The 15,760-nt window shown below is 37.9% G+C and overlaps 1 pseudogene; it reads right to left on the bottom strand.

Moving 5' to 3' along the window:
- On the bottom strand, window positions 9,291-10,763 carry LOC109232082 (annotated as a pseudogene).

Genomic DNA, 15,760 nt, shown 5'->3' with positions numbered 1-15,760 from the left:
AATACTTTACTAACAAATCTTTCTTCCAAGTTTCTTCTTCGACCATGGTGGCCAGTCATATGTTATTGATTTGTCATTTTCATCTCTCTTTGTTATCCATCTTAGTTTATAGTTCCGCTTTCTTATGCCGATGTGGTGTAGTAATAACTACGTGTACTCTAAAACGTAAAAAAGGTTTAAAGTTTAAGGTTAACGTTTCTTAACAAACTTAACTACTTTTACCTTTTTTAAACCGTTTTAAAAAGTTTAAATTTTNTATTCATTATCTTTGATAGTTGTCTTACTTTTGGGATATATATGAAATATTGTGATGGAGAAATACTTTATGAGAGTTTGATTGTTTGTTATAGGGGTGGCAAAATGGTTAAAAGAAAACAGTTAACCACCCATATTATCCACTAAAAAATGGGTTGGATAATGAACTTTTTAAAACGGATCAAATATAGATAAGAACCATATTATCCATTTAGAAAATGGATAACCAATGAGTAACCAATGGGTCTAACTTTTACATTTGTAAAGCCTCAAATTGGGGGACTTTTACCTAGTTATACTATATTAGAAACTTATTTACCAATGTTCTCTATGTTTTGTAGTTTTTAATAAGTATCTAGGTTTTTCTTACAAATTTTGTAGATTACTCCTTAAAAGACTCCCACCCCATCATTAGTGCCTTCATTTATATCCTTTCCTTTTTTCCCCTCTCCTCTTCTCTCTCCTTTTTTTACATCAAAATTCCTTAATCTACGCCCAGAATCTCCATCTTCTCTCTTCCCACCATTGTCGATAATTTTATATTATTAAATCATCAATTGCATCGTTCTTTTGCTGGGAGACCGAAGAACACTTAAAATGAAGAAATATTCAGGAATTGTATGATAAATGTATCATAATTGTATTTAAATTGTATCAGATACATCAATACGTAAAACGTAATTGTATCATACTTGTATCAGAGTTGTATATAACTTGTAGATGGTACATTAATATCCAAAATAATACCTGATACAATACTAATAAATTAATATATAATTATCATATATTTGTGATACGAACTGTGAAATTCGTCACGATCTCACAACTACTCATAATTCAAATACAAATTTGATACAATCCTGAAAGAATTCTTACACAATTCTGATACAACTTAAAACCGACACTAAACTTAAACTGATATAATATCGTATTATACTTGTATTAGTATTGTATCATGTATTGTTTTAGATACAAATTGTGATACAATTCTAAATTATGATACAACTTTGATCATCTTTTCAAGTTTCAATTTAAAACATCCACCTAGAACCAACTCTCAACTTAAATTATAATACAATATTGTATTTTAATAGTATTAGTATTGTATCAGAATTGTCAGGTATTGATGTATCAAACACAACTCAGATACAATTATGATACCTTTATCATACAATGGTAATACAATTCCGAAACTTCATCTTCCTCGAGTTTCATTATGAAATTCAACCTAAAACCAACTTTAATGTACAGTGAAGCTTACCCACAACTTGATTGTAGAGCGAATCTTCGAATTTCTTCTGTATTGTATAAATAAGAAAGAGATTTTGGACGATTAAAGAGATAAATCGTATATCAACAACTTTGGAAGAGGAAAAAATCTGCAATTTTGTGGGGATAACAGTGGAAGAGGAGTGAGTAAGCGAGATTTTTGGGTTAGAAAGATTATGAGTATAAATGAGTTTCTTATTGTGGGTAAGTACAAAGAGAGGTGATGATTTTGGGGTTACGGTGATGATTTTGGGTAAGTACAAAGAGAGGTGATATTTTGGGTAAGTACAAAGACATATATAGTTTTCCTTGGAAAAAGGAAGAGTATCTTAAATGTAGGGGATTATGTGTAACTGATATGTAAGTTTCATTTCCTCCTTTTTATGGTTTTGTATAAAACTAGTTGTTATTTATCTGTATTGTTGTAAGTAAATAAAACAGTAATCTTTCTGAAAAATAAAACAGAAAGTTAGTAGAAACAATTCTGAAAAATAATATTCGAACTTCAAAATAAGTTTTGAAACGTTGAAGGAACAAATCGAGCCCACTAAATACACAGTGTGTCCTTAAGGAAATTATTCCCCTCAAGTACCTGAGGTTATGGAATATATCGTCCCAGAGTAGAACGATTTAACTCACCGGAGTATTGGTACCAAAAACGCCGATGATTAGCGAACCACTCGATGGCAGCAAAACACACTGGAATTTTAGTGTAGAAGAAGAAGAAGATAATCAGAAAATTTCGTAAGTAAATATTCTGGGATTTGAAGGTCTATTTATAGCCAACTTGGTGATGTTTCTGAAGAGGTTTGCAACCTTTCAGAATAGTCATGACTGTTGGAACAGGTGTGACCCTCTAAAGAGGTTTGCAACCTTTCAGAACAGTCACGGCTGTTGGAACAGGTGTGACCCTCTGAAGAGTTTTGCAACTTTTCAGAATAGTCATGGCTGTTGGAACAGGTGTGACACTGTTTGAGAACAACCATGGCTGTTGGAAATTTTTGCGGGAAACTTAAAACGAATTTAAATTAATCCGGGAAAGAAAAACGGGCTAGACTGGACCGGGTCGCGGGTCATCCCTCCATTTTTTTCCCACCATTTTTCATTCACACCTCTTTTGTTATTATTTATTAAATAACAAACCCAACAAAATGCAATAAATATACGAAATACATTAAATAAATTATTAATTTTTTTATCCTTTTTATTTGTCATTACTCAGGAGAAGACTACAAGGATCATACCAAAAGTAATATGCATCGATCGCGGAGACAATCTCTTTTGAAGCACAAATAAGCATAGTTGTGAATACGTTAAACAATTACGTGTGATATTTTACTAAATTTTAATGTATCTTGAATAATACTATCAATGTTTAGAAGAAAGACTTCAGAGATTACACCAAAAGCAACATGCACTGATCATGGAGATAATTTCTCTTGAAGCGGATATGTGTAAATACGTTAAACAGTTACGTGTAGTATTTTGTTAGATCTTAATGTATCTTGAATAACACTAATAATATTTAGAATAAAGACTTCAATGATTACACCAACAACCAATATACACCGATCGTGGAGAAAATTTCTCTTGAAGTACAGATAAGGATATGTGTAAATACGTTAAACAATTACGTATAATATTTTGTTAGATCTTAATGTATCTTGAATAACACTAATAATATTTGGAATAAAGAATTCAGTGACTACACCCAAAGCCAATATGCACCGATCGTGGAGAAAATTTCTCTTGAAGCACAGATAAGGGTATGTGTAAATATGTTCAACAGTTACGTGTGGCATTTTATCTTGAATAATGCTACTAATATTTGGAAGAAAGACTTAGAGATAGTTTGCACTGATCGTAGAGACAATCTTTCTTGGCGCACAAAATAAGAATATGCATAATTAGATACGATCACGTCTCATATTTTGGTAAAATTTTGTGTATTTTGAAAAACTATATAAAATATCTATATACTTATTACTTATACCAGATTGATACGAGACATCAAGGTAAATGAAGTATGTAACATAGAATAAGAAGGATTAAATTACTCAATTATCCAATTAGAACTCATTTAATGAAGGAAATCTATCATTATTTATAGCGTTTTAACTTAAAAAAAAAAAGGAAAGAGGTAGATGCATTTGATGAGTATATTTAATACAATTAATGTTCTGAGTTAGGAATTTGCTTTTATTTCTATGTGAAACAGTGGGAAAACTTTTACACTAGTGTGTGCTTGAAGTGCTTTTTATTCGTGTATATATGTTTACAGAAAACTTACCGATAGTATTTACATCAACGCAATAAGTATACTAATTGAATTACATAAATTATTACTTCTCTTTGATTCTTTTCACTTGTTACTTCAGCAATATTCGTAACTAATACTATTAACTATTTTCTCCCATCTATTTTAATTATCTTTTTTAGTTTTTTTTTAGTCCACGATATTTAATTTTTTCATATATCAAGAAGCAGTAAGCTTCTTTTTTTCAAAGTTGCCCTAAGTAAGAGTTTAGGAGTTGTTTTTCATATTTACAATGAGCAAATTAAGGTTTTTATAGTCAATTCATTGTTAATTAATGCTAAAAGGTGAATTCCTTAATATGTGTGAAAAGAGGCAAAAAATCACTTATAGTGGACTAGAGGGAGTAATTTTTTTTGTTAACAAGGAAATTCGCAGCTACTACCCTTCGGTTCTTCTTTCTTTTATCACTTAAGAGCCGTGTGAGATGAAAGTCTCTGTAACGACCAGACCGGTTGTTTCTAGAGTTGTAGCCCTATTTCCCCATTTCCTGCTTCTTTTGTGTCTCTACAGCTGTGCTATAACTTATCAGATTAGTCGTGTGATGACCCAAACGGTCATCACTTGTTTTAAATTAAATTCTTCGTCTCCGAAACCTTGAAAACCTCATTTAGAGTTGCCTCGATTTGCGTGCGCAGTCCGGGCGCGTAGCCGAAAAGCTTAAATATGAAAATTTATGAAAAATGATAAGTTTTGATTATAATATGAGATAATTTGACTTCGGTCAACATTTTAGGTAAACGGACCGGACTTGTGATTTGACGGTCCCGGAGGGTCCGTAGGAAAATACGGGACTTGAGCGTATGCCCGGAATCGAATTTCGAGGTCTAAGCCCGAGGAATGAATTTTTAAGTGAAATTGTTTAAGGAAATTTGAAATTAAATCTGATTAGAACACATTGGTATTGGGCCCGTATTTTGGTTCCGGCGCCCCGTACAGGTCTTATATATGTCTTAAGTCATTTCTGTAAATTTGGTTGAAAGTGGATGTCGTTTGATGTGATTCAGACTTTAAATGGAAAATTTGATGTTTTAAGAAGTTTGAAAGAATTCATGGATTTTGAGGTCTAATTCGATGTATATGATGTTATTCTGGCGATTTGATCGTACGGATAAGTCCGTAGGATATTTTTGAGGTTGTGTGTATATTTGGTTTAGAGCCTCGAGGGCTCGGGTGAGTTTTGGATAGGCCACGGGTGCATTTTGGACTTTGAAAAATAGCTGGTGCATTTCTGATCTGCAGGCTTCGCAATTGCGTTGCGAAGCCAGTCTCGCAAATGCGAGCTCGCAAATGCGAGCCATGCATCGCAAATGCGAGAAGCGGACTGTGCAGGCCTGATCACAAATGCGACCAATAGGTTCGCAAATGCGAAGGAGGGCCAGTCTCAAATGCGACGATTTTGATCGCAATTGCGAAAGACCGGGATTTTCAAAGGGTTCGCAAATGCGAACCTTGTTTCGCATTTCCCACATCTGCAGAGGTCGGGGTTCGCAATTGCGAACCCCTGTTTGCAATTCCCATAACTAAGACCTGTATTTTCTTTTATACTTAGCCGATTTTAAACCATTTTTCACATCTTTTCAAAACACAAACTCCTTTGGGCGATTTTTCAAGAACAACTCTTCTTCCAAATCGATTGTAAGTTGGTTTTTACTCATTTCCTTCAATTCTTATCATCTTTTAACATGATTTCAACTTAAAATCAAAGATTTTTATGGGGGAATTTGGGTGTTTTGGGTAGAACCTAGATTTTTCAAAAATTGGGGATTTGGACCTCGATTTGAGTTCGTAGGTGAATGGGTAATCGGGTTTTGGTTTGAACCTCGGGTTTTGAACATGTGGGCCCGGGGGCGATTTTTGACTTTTTGGGCAAAACTTTGGGAAATTCGTTTTATGCATTCAAATTGATTCATTTAGCGTTTATTGATGTAATTAAGTAACTTGTGACTAGATTCGAGCGGATTGGTGGTGGAATCAAGGGGTAAAGCCATAATTGAGACTTGAGTTGTATTCAAGGCATCGAGGTAAGTGTCCGGTCTAACCCTAGCTTGAGGGATTAGGAGTTGAGTCATAATTTCTATTTGCTACTTGTTGAGTACGACGTATAGGCATGGTGACGAGTATCTATACGTTGATGTCGAGCATGACCGTGGGTCTTAAATTGATAGTTGTTGTGTTCTTAAATGACATTTCGGATGCCTTAATTGATGACTCTTGATATTGAGTAAAGATTTAGTTTATTCTCGTGGACTTTATTTATGCTTGAGTATTGGTATTAATCGAGCTGAGTAGGAGTTGAGCTAGGATTGGTTATAGCTGATTCTCCCTTGCCAGGATGGTTGATTTGATATTGTTGTTCCCTTGCCGGGAAATTTCTATGTTGCTTTGTTCCCTTGCCGGGATTTTATTGTGATATTGTGTTGACTTGAAATGGGAGCGGGTGGTACGCCTACCACAAGTTATTGATCAAATGGGAGCGGGTGGTACGCCTACCACGAGTCATTGATGAAATGGGAGCGGGTGGTACGCCTACCACAAGTTATAGTGAAATGGGAGCGGGTGGTACGCCTACCACGAGTTATGATGAAATGGGAGCGGGCGGTACGCCTACCACGAGATTTGATAAAATAGGAGCGGGTGATACGCCTACCACGAGATATGAGAAATGGGATCGGGTTGCACGCCTGCAACGAGATGTGTACTGGAAGTGAAATCTGCTTTTATTTTTCCTTATCCGTGTTAGAGTTGAATTGTTGATTTCCTTATTATTCTCTTGAGTTTCTGTATCATCTGCTATTCCCGAAGCAAGATCCCCTCCCCAACTTTAATTGTTTATTTCTATCTATCTTTCTGCTGTATGCATATATATAACTGCACAGGATTATCTGAAGTCTGGTCCTAGCCTCGTCACTACCTCGCCGGGGTTAGGCCAGGCACTTACCAGCACATGGGGTTGTTGATACCCAATTTTTCCCTATGTATTTTTACATACAAAATACTTTCAAAATAGCATGTACATGCATATATAAGCATGCCCAAGAGTTTTGGTATTTTTCCCTAATTTTTAAAGATTTCAAAATCAATTTATTGTCTATTTCTAGCAGTACAAAATTCAATAAATATTTCCAAAATTATCATTTTGGTGAATAATTTATTTCTATTCTCATATTTACACCAAATATAATTAAGGTGATTTTTATATATTTTTACAAATTTATTTGTTATTTCTAAAGCTAAATTGCATATAATTGCAATTATAGCCTATTTTACGATTAACAACATTTTTACAATTATAAAATTATTTCCAGTATTTTTGGATTAATATTATGTANAGATTTGTTATTTATCTAGTATTAGCTAGTAAGTAAATAAAACAGTAATCTTTCTGAAAAATAAAACAGAAAGTTAGTAGAAACAATTCTGAAAAATAATATTCGAACTTCAAAATAATTTTTGAAACGTTGAAGGAACAAATCGAGCCCACTAAATACACAGTGTGTCCTTAAGGAAATTATTCCCCTCAAGTACTCGAGGTTATGGAATATATCCTCCCAGGATAGAACGATTTAACTCACGGAGTGTTGGTACCAAAAACGCCGATGATCAGCGAACCACTCGATGGCAGCAAAACACACTGGAATTTTAGTGCAGAAGAAGAAGAAGATAATCAGAAAATTTCGTAAGTAAATATTCTGGGATTTGAAGGTCTATTTATAGCCAACTTGGTGATGTTTCTGAAGAGGTTTGCAACCTTTCAGAATAGTCATGACTGTTGGAACAGGTGTGACCCTCTGAAGAGGTTTGCAACCTTTCAGAACAGTCTTGGCTGTTGGAACAGGTGTGACCCTATGAAGAGGTTTGCAACTTTTCAGAATAGTCATGGCTTTTGGAACAGGTGTGACACTGTTTCAGAACAGCCATGGATGTTGGAAATTTTTGCGGGAAATTTAAAACGAATTTAAATTAATCCGGAAAAGAAAAACGGGCTAGACCGGACCGGGTCGCGGGTCATCCCTCCACTTCTTTTCCCACCATTTTCCATTCACACCTCTTTTGTTATTATTTATTAAATAACAAACCCAATACTAGTAAATATAGGTATATAAAGTAATTAATAAGGAACCTAAATAAAGGTAGTAAATAGGTTTCTATTATAGTATAGCTAGGTAAAAATCCCCTCAAATTGGGGGTTCCTCAAGTTAGGGAGACTAAGAATTCTCCCAAACCATATCCGACCCGACCCGCCCGTTTGCCGCTCCTAGTTTGTTAGTAGTTTTATTATAGTTTGCTTTGTTTTTGGAGCTACGTCATACAAGATATTTCATTGGTATTTTAATTTATTCATGGCAATTGTGCTTGTCTCCATGAATATATCGTTATTGTAGTTTTTTCATGATGTTTTGGTCAATTATTGTTGAGTTTATTTATAATCATCTTTTATTTCTATGTTCTAATGTTTCTTACCAGAATGCCAAGCGACTTCCTTGAAACCCCTCTATGGATAAGGTATGAAGATTTGTGCATTTTTCTTGCTCTATTTCTAAGATTAAACTTTTTGTTTTTTATGAAAATTCTCTGTGCTATAAACTTTTTATCTATTTTATATCAACTAAATTTAAAAAATGAATTATCTTACCGCGTGAAGCGCGGATCAATTAACTAGTTTAAGGATGGGATTAAACTAAACTATATATCTACACAGTTAGGCTGCTATTTTTCGTTACCATCAAACGACTTGTGGCATGGAAACCAGGAAGCTTTAATTAATTGGTTTAATTTGTCAAAGCATGGAGTATCATAAGTGACACAACGAGCATGTGATTCATATTGAATATATCTGTCATCTATTAGTGATAGAAAATAAGGGTCCACCAAACTATATAGAGAATCATGTCCTCTAGTTCATACAAAACACACGCACACTGCAGTAAGTAACTAACATAATGGAGTTTTACGTGTAAAACTCCCAGCTCACAGGATCAAAAACTACGACCTACCCTTGTAGGGTTTCAACTTCACTACTGAGCAAACTTTAGATTACAACCTATTGTAACCTAATTAACCTCTTAATCCCTCACTAACTTGTAACAACTCTATTACAAGCCACTTTGTAAAAACTCTATTACAAAGACTGGATTAACCTCTTAATCCCTCACTAACTTGTAACAACTCTATTACAAGCTACTTTGTAATAACTCTATTACAAAGACTTACAACTCGACTAACTCTACCCAAGACGTACAAGGGTTTATGATTTACAAAGATTTCCTACACAATGATTCTAACTAACCTAAGTAGGAATTACAAGTAAAGAGTTTTAACAATAATAAGGTTGGGTATAAAAACTGAATATTAAGGGGAGAGACAAACTCATGATTAATTGTTGCTCTTGGACTATTTTTTGTTTTCTGGTATTGAAGATGCCATTAACATTTCATTTCAGTTAGATTAGGCTTCAACAAATTTGGCCTGAAATACATAAAAGAAACTAACAAGAAAAAGAAACATTTCAGAATTTAGCTCAATTGCAACAGTAGAGGCCGGCGATCCTCCTAATTTCTCCCTCCATTTAACACCAAAGATGAACATAGACTTGTAAAAGTAACATGACAAAAGTTAGTGGAAGAATCTCTTTCAACATCTAGCTGATCCCAGCTCCTCATATTCAGCTTCGGTGACGCACATTGCATCAAAATCAGGACTTGATGCCAAGAGTGATACTCCACGCCAAACACCTAGTATAGGATCTTCTTGAGTCGTAATCTTTAAACGGTATTTATCTGGGACAAGTGGCCGAAGGTCCATTTCTAGTCTTTGAGCAAAATGAGGGAATAGAGTAGTGCCTCCCGTCAAAATGATGCTCTCATAGAGAAGAGGTTGAAGATGAGAATGGCAGGAACTGATAGCTCTAACAATGCACTCTGCAAGTCCAGCCTGATTCAGTCCCAAGTCAGCTGGACGAAACATCATCTCTGGGACGAGGAACCGCTCATTTGTCAACCCAAATTCATTTTTTGTCAAATCAATTCTTCTTGATGCATCGTTGCTCCGCAGCTTATCCGTTTGCTCTCCTGCTGCTACTTGCTGCTTCGTAGCTGCTTCATCATTATACAAAGACAGGTATCTCTTTGCTTCTTCAGGATCTTTTAGAAAACCCTTAGTATGTGTAATACCATCAGGAAGCACATACGTGCACCTAAAAAAAATTGTCATTTCCCGGTTTCTTAGCAATCTGCAAGTCCCTGGCAGCATCCAAAGACACAAAGCAGAGTTTCTCTTTTACATCATCCATAAGGAAATTCTCGTCCATCAAATTAACGCTCCTGTAACTCACTAACTCCTTCATGAAATTGCTCAAAGCTTTCCCACCAAGATTAAGCCTTTTCACTCCGTAATTCAATGTGAAATTCTGAAACACGGGTGAGGCATGAGTAACGAAAATCCACAGTCCACAACTAAGCTGCATTGGGCTTTAGACACAATCCCATAAGGGCGACGAGATGCCTCATAGAGATGGACCAAAGAGGGGGAATCCGAAACATAGAGAGCCTTAAAATTAAATTCTTCGAAGACGATTTCATCAAGGGAGCGTTGTATTGAAGGGAGATTGAAAAGAGGTTCAGTGAGGAGGAGAGAGGATTGGGAAGGAGTGATGTTGAGGAGGTTGGAGAAGATATGGGACCAAAGGGAGGACTGGAGGTCCGGGTTGACAAGGTAAGTCGAAAGGACGGCGGACGGTGGCGGAAGTAAGGTCAACGTCAGGGTAAAGGAGCTGATCCGCCATAAGCCATTTCTTGGAAGAGAGTGGACGCCCCGTGTTGTTTGGGACAATAGCTGTTGGGTCTCTTTCGCCACCTATTCCAGCCTTGATTAGGCCCGCACCATTGTCCGACACTACAACGTTATTCATTTTGGCTCTACCTTTTGAATACCAAACCAAATCTTTTTAGCCAAAATTATCTATGGGAGTAGGTCAATTTTTCCCCCAATTCCTCAATCTCCATTAATTCAGTCTTCATGTATCACAACTTTCAATCTCAGGCTCGGTACATTCACTGTCGGCAGCATCATAGACTTTCGATTTCTCTTGAAGTTCAGTTATTCTAGCCAGTAACTCAAGTCTATTTGTCTTGAACCTGAGACGAAACAGTAAAGTGGAAGCCATAAGCAATAGATGGTCAAGCAGTAAACAAGGACTTTATAAAGATGATAGGGGCTTGGTAATAGACATTTCAAGATCTCTCTTCCTATGTTCCAATAACAATGGGAAAAATTCTTAACTCTATTGAGAAAAAAATTAAGAATAGGAAAGCAGCTTGCAAAACAGTATTGACACAAATAATTGGCATGGGAAACTCAATATATATCAAGCATGTTATGTACTATAAACTCCACAATACGTTATTTATTACTCATGAAAATGTGATAATACAACGAAAAGAAGGCATGCAACCAACTAGCCTTCCTTCTAACCAATTAGAATACAATATATTTTCCTTTGAAAATATAAGCAAACTATAAGCATACAAAACATCAAACACACTGAAAAATAAATATATGAAGTGGAAATTATTGGCTAGCTAGTGTTTGACTCAAAAGTTATGAAACACTTTTTAAGTAAATCAATCAATAAAGATGAAGGGGTAAATCCTAGTTAAAGATAATTAACTCTAGATCCGAGACGAACAATATGAGTAGAAAAACATAGCCGTGTATAAATGTTGACAACGATTATGATCAGATTTAACGGCATAAGTAAAGAAGCATTAAGTAACAAAAATATGAATAAAGGAAAATATTCACCCGATCTTCAGTGAGACGGATCTTCTTTCATTTAATAAAGATCAATGGTAGACAAATACAAGAACCTTATGACCCTTTTTGGATCCGATGAAGGTATGGGATCACTGATCCTCTCAATTCTTTGGAGAGGTGTGTTTACATATTTTCTAGAAATAGAGAGAGGGAGACCGAGAGAGGGCCTCCTTTTGGGAAAGTCCTCCCCTCCTATTTAGTAAGGGGGGGGGGGGGAGGGGTATCCATAGAAAATCCTATAAAAAGGTACAATTAGAGGGAATATTCAGTAGAATATTCCTTTTGAGGATTCCAAAGCAGACTAGTTGTTTCATCACGACCTTGGCCTGTCCGACCTTGGCCTTGTTGATGACGGTCCGACCTCGACTTTAATGATGACGGTCCGACCTTGGCCTGTCCGACCTCAGCCTGTCCGACCTTGGCTTTATGTCTTCGCGTGCCGAATTTCTTTGGTCTAATTTTGACCCATACAGTTAGTCCCTCCGCTTACCGAGGTTGCCTCTTGGTCGAGCTCGGTGAGCGGACTTCATTAATCGTAGTTCGAGAAATTCGGATGGGTAGGTCGACTAGTATGGATTGCAGCTGAGGATGCCGATGCCGAGGGACAATATCTTGGAGGTGGTGGTGAAGAGAGTGGCGATGGTGACGCCGAGTGAAAAGATACCTGTCTGTTTTGACCATTGATCCGGGTCGTATGTAATCTGCGACTATTTGCGCAATGACTTTGTATAAAGAAGAGTTTTTCGTTGTTATTTGCCATGTACTTTTCTATGTTTTTGCTTTTCGCGACTTTGGTGCGAGGTAGATTCCCGCATGGCGAGTTCGATCTTTCTTTCCCTTTATATTTTTTGACAGCACTTGGCCTTAGTGACATTTCGAATTCTCTTTGGCGAAGGCCCTTGGCCATAAGGTCGACCCCCTCTTTTTTGGCGATGGCCCTTGGCCATAAGGTCGATTCGGACGAGGCGGAAGGCTGATTCGAACGAGGCCGGATTCTTCTTTTTGGCGATGGCCCTTAGCCGTAAAGTCAATTCGGACGAGGCCGAAGGTTGATTCGGACGAGGCCGAATGTTGATTCGGACGAGGCCGAAGGTCGTTTCGGACGAGGCCGAATGTCGTTTCGGACGAGGCCGAATGTCATTTCGGACGAGGCCGAATGTCGATTCGGACGAGGTCGAAGGTTGATTCGGACGAGGCCGATGTGGTTTCGGACGAGGCCGAATGTTGTTTCGGACGAGGCCGAAGGTCATTTCGAACGAGGCCGAAGGTCGTTTCGGACGAGGCCGAATGTTGATTCGGACGAGGCCGAAGGTTGTTTCGGACGAGGCTGAATGTTAATTCGGACGAGGTCGAATGTTGATTCGGACGAGGCCGAAAGTTGTTTCGGACAGGGCCGAATGTTGATTCGGACAAGGCCGAATGTTGATTCGGAAGAGGCCGAAGGTCGTTTTGGACGAGGCCCAATGTTGATTCGGACGAGGCCGAAGGCTGATTCGGACGAGGCCGAATTCTTCTACTTGGCGATGGACCTTAGCCTTAAAGGGTGTTATTTCGACTTATCAAAATGTTAACCCGTCGTCGTTCGATCAAGGTCGAACTCTTCTTCTTTGGCGAATGTCCTTGGCCTTAAAGGGTGTTATTTCGACTTATCGAAATGTTAACCCGTCGTCGTTCGATCGAGGTCGAACTCTTCTTTTTTGGCGAAGGCACTTAGCCTGAGTCCCAGTTCGAGCGAGGTCGAACTATTAATCTTTGATGGCGAAGGCACATAGCCTGAGTCCCAGTTCGAGCGAGGTCGAGCTTTTAATCTTTGATGACGAAGGCACTTAGCCTTAATCCCGGTTCGAACGAGGTCGAAGCTCTCGATCTTTGATGGCGAAGGCCTTAGCCTTAGTCCCAGTTCGAATGAGGTCGAACCTATCGATCTTTGATGGCGAAGGCCTTAGCGTTAATCCCAGTTCGAACGAGGTCGAACCTGTCGATCTATGATGGCGAAGGCACATAGCCTGAGTCCCAATTCGAACGAGGTTGAACTGTCAAACTTTGATGGCGAAGGCACTTAGCCTGAGTCCCAGTTCGAGCGAGGTCGAACTGTTAAACTTTGATGGCGAAGGCACTTAGCCTTAATCCCAGTTCGAGCGAGGTCAAACTGTCAAACTTTGATGGCGAAGGCACTTAGCCTTAATCCCAGTTCGAACGAGGTCAAACATGTCGATCTTTGATATTGAAGGCCTTAGCCTTAATCCCAATTCGAACGAGGTCGAACCTGTCGATCTTTGATGGCGAAGGCCTTAGCCTTAAAGGGTTCCCTGGGGGAGTCCCAATTTGCTTAATTTTGCTTGCATTGGAAAATATGATGCGTTTTCTGGGGGAGTCCCAGTTTGTTTAATTTTGCTTGTATTGGAGAATATGATGTATTTCCTGTTCGTGTATCTGGGAGAATGATCCTGCTTCTATTCCATTTAGAAAAATAGTCAGTTAAACCAAATGAAATCGTTCGTTACCTCGATTTGATCAGTCGGCGAGTGGAAAGGAGTGGCCACGTTCACTGCTCTGGTTATGCTTTTAGTGGCCGCTACCAGTTTGGCAAGGCTGTCCGCTTTAGTAAAGTTTTACGTCTACAACCGTGTGTGTTGTAGAGGCTATGAAGATTTTATCTTCAAGTTAGGATATGTAGGTCCAGCCAGTATATCCTTCTTTAGACTGATAATGGTCCATTTTTCCTGTGGAGATTTCTTAATCGCCGCCATCAGACATTAGCCAAATCCAACTCCCGCAAGACTAATAATCACATTATGGAGGAAGGTAATGACTCTGAGATGTGGAACTCTTTTTCCAACAATTATAGACAAGTTCAGTCGGTGTTGGATCGGAACGAATTGTTGATTCAACAGGTTAACGAGAACCATCAGTCGAGATCGCATGACAGTATGGTGCAGAACGTGGGCCTAATTCAGGAGCTGAACGACAACATATCTAAAGTTGCTTCCCTCTATTCTGATTTCAATACCGACTTCACAACAATGGTTCATCAAAGAAAGAATGGCGTTTGAGAGATGACCAACAACCGAGCCACTACTGAGGTTCTATTTGCAATAAATATATTAACTTCCTTCTCTCCAACTAATTGGATTAAAAATTCTGGGTCGAAATATTGGAAAAACTTAAACCACAAAAGAGTTTCTTAACAGAACTAATACAAGTTACAAATCAAGATAAAAAACTGAGAATTAAGGAAAGTACACATTGTGTAGCAAAAATGATTTCTTGAAATCACGATTCTTTCTTTCCATGTTTGGTAGAGAGCCGTACTAGGAAATATCTACCATGAACAGACCGTGGAACTAGAATTGAATTCTAGATCTAGAAGAAACTAAAACTTTAACTAGAAAATCCCCACAGACGGCACCAAATTGTTTGACTCAAAAGTTATGAAACACTTTTTAAGTAAATCAATCAATAAAGATGAAGGGGTAAATCCTAGTTAAAGATAATTAACTCTAGATCCGAGACGAACAATATGAGTAGAAAAAAATATAGCCGAGTATAAATGTTGACAGCGATTATGATTAGATTTAACGGCATAAGTAAAGAAGCATTAAGTAACAAAAATATGAATAAAGGAAAATATTCACCCGATCTTCAGTGAGACGGATCTTCTTTCATTTAATAAAGATCAATGGTAGACAAATACAAGAACCTTATGACCCTTTTTGGATCCGATGAAGGTATGGGATCACTGATCCTCTCAATTCTTTGGAGAGGTGTGTTTACATATTTTCTAGAAAGAGAGAGAGGGAGACCGAGAGAGGGCCCCCTTTTGGGGAAGTCCTCCCCTCCTATTTATAGGGGGGGGGGGGTATCCATAGAAAATCCTACAAAAAGGTACAATTAGAGGGAATAGTTAGTAGAATATTCCTTTTGAGGATCCCAAAGCAGACTAGTTGTTTCATCACGATCTTGGCCTGTCCGACCTTGGCCTTGTTGATGACGGTCCGACCTCGGCTTTATTGATGACGATCCGACCTTGGCCTGTCCGACCTCAGCCTGTCCGACCTTGGCCTTATGTCTTCGCGTGCCGAATTTCTTTGGTCTAATTTTGACCCA

The sequence above is a fragment of the Nicotiana attenuata genome, chromosome 9 (genome assembly GCF_001879085.1).
Source record: "Nicotiana attenuata strain UT chromosome 9, NIATTr2, whole genome shotgun sequence".
Classification (NCBI taxonomy): domain Eukaryota; kingdom Viridiplantae; phylum Streptophyta; class Magnoliopsida; order Solanales; family Solanaceae; genus Nicotiana; species Nicotiana attenuata.
The sequence above is the reverse complement of the archived record's forward strand: the minus strand, read 5'-3'. Positions and strand labels throughout refer to the sequence as shown.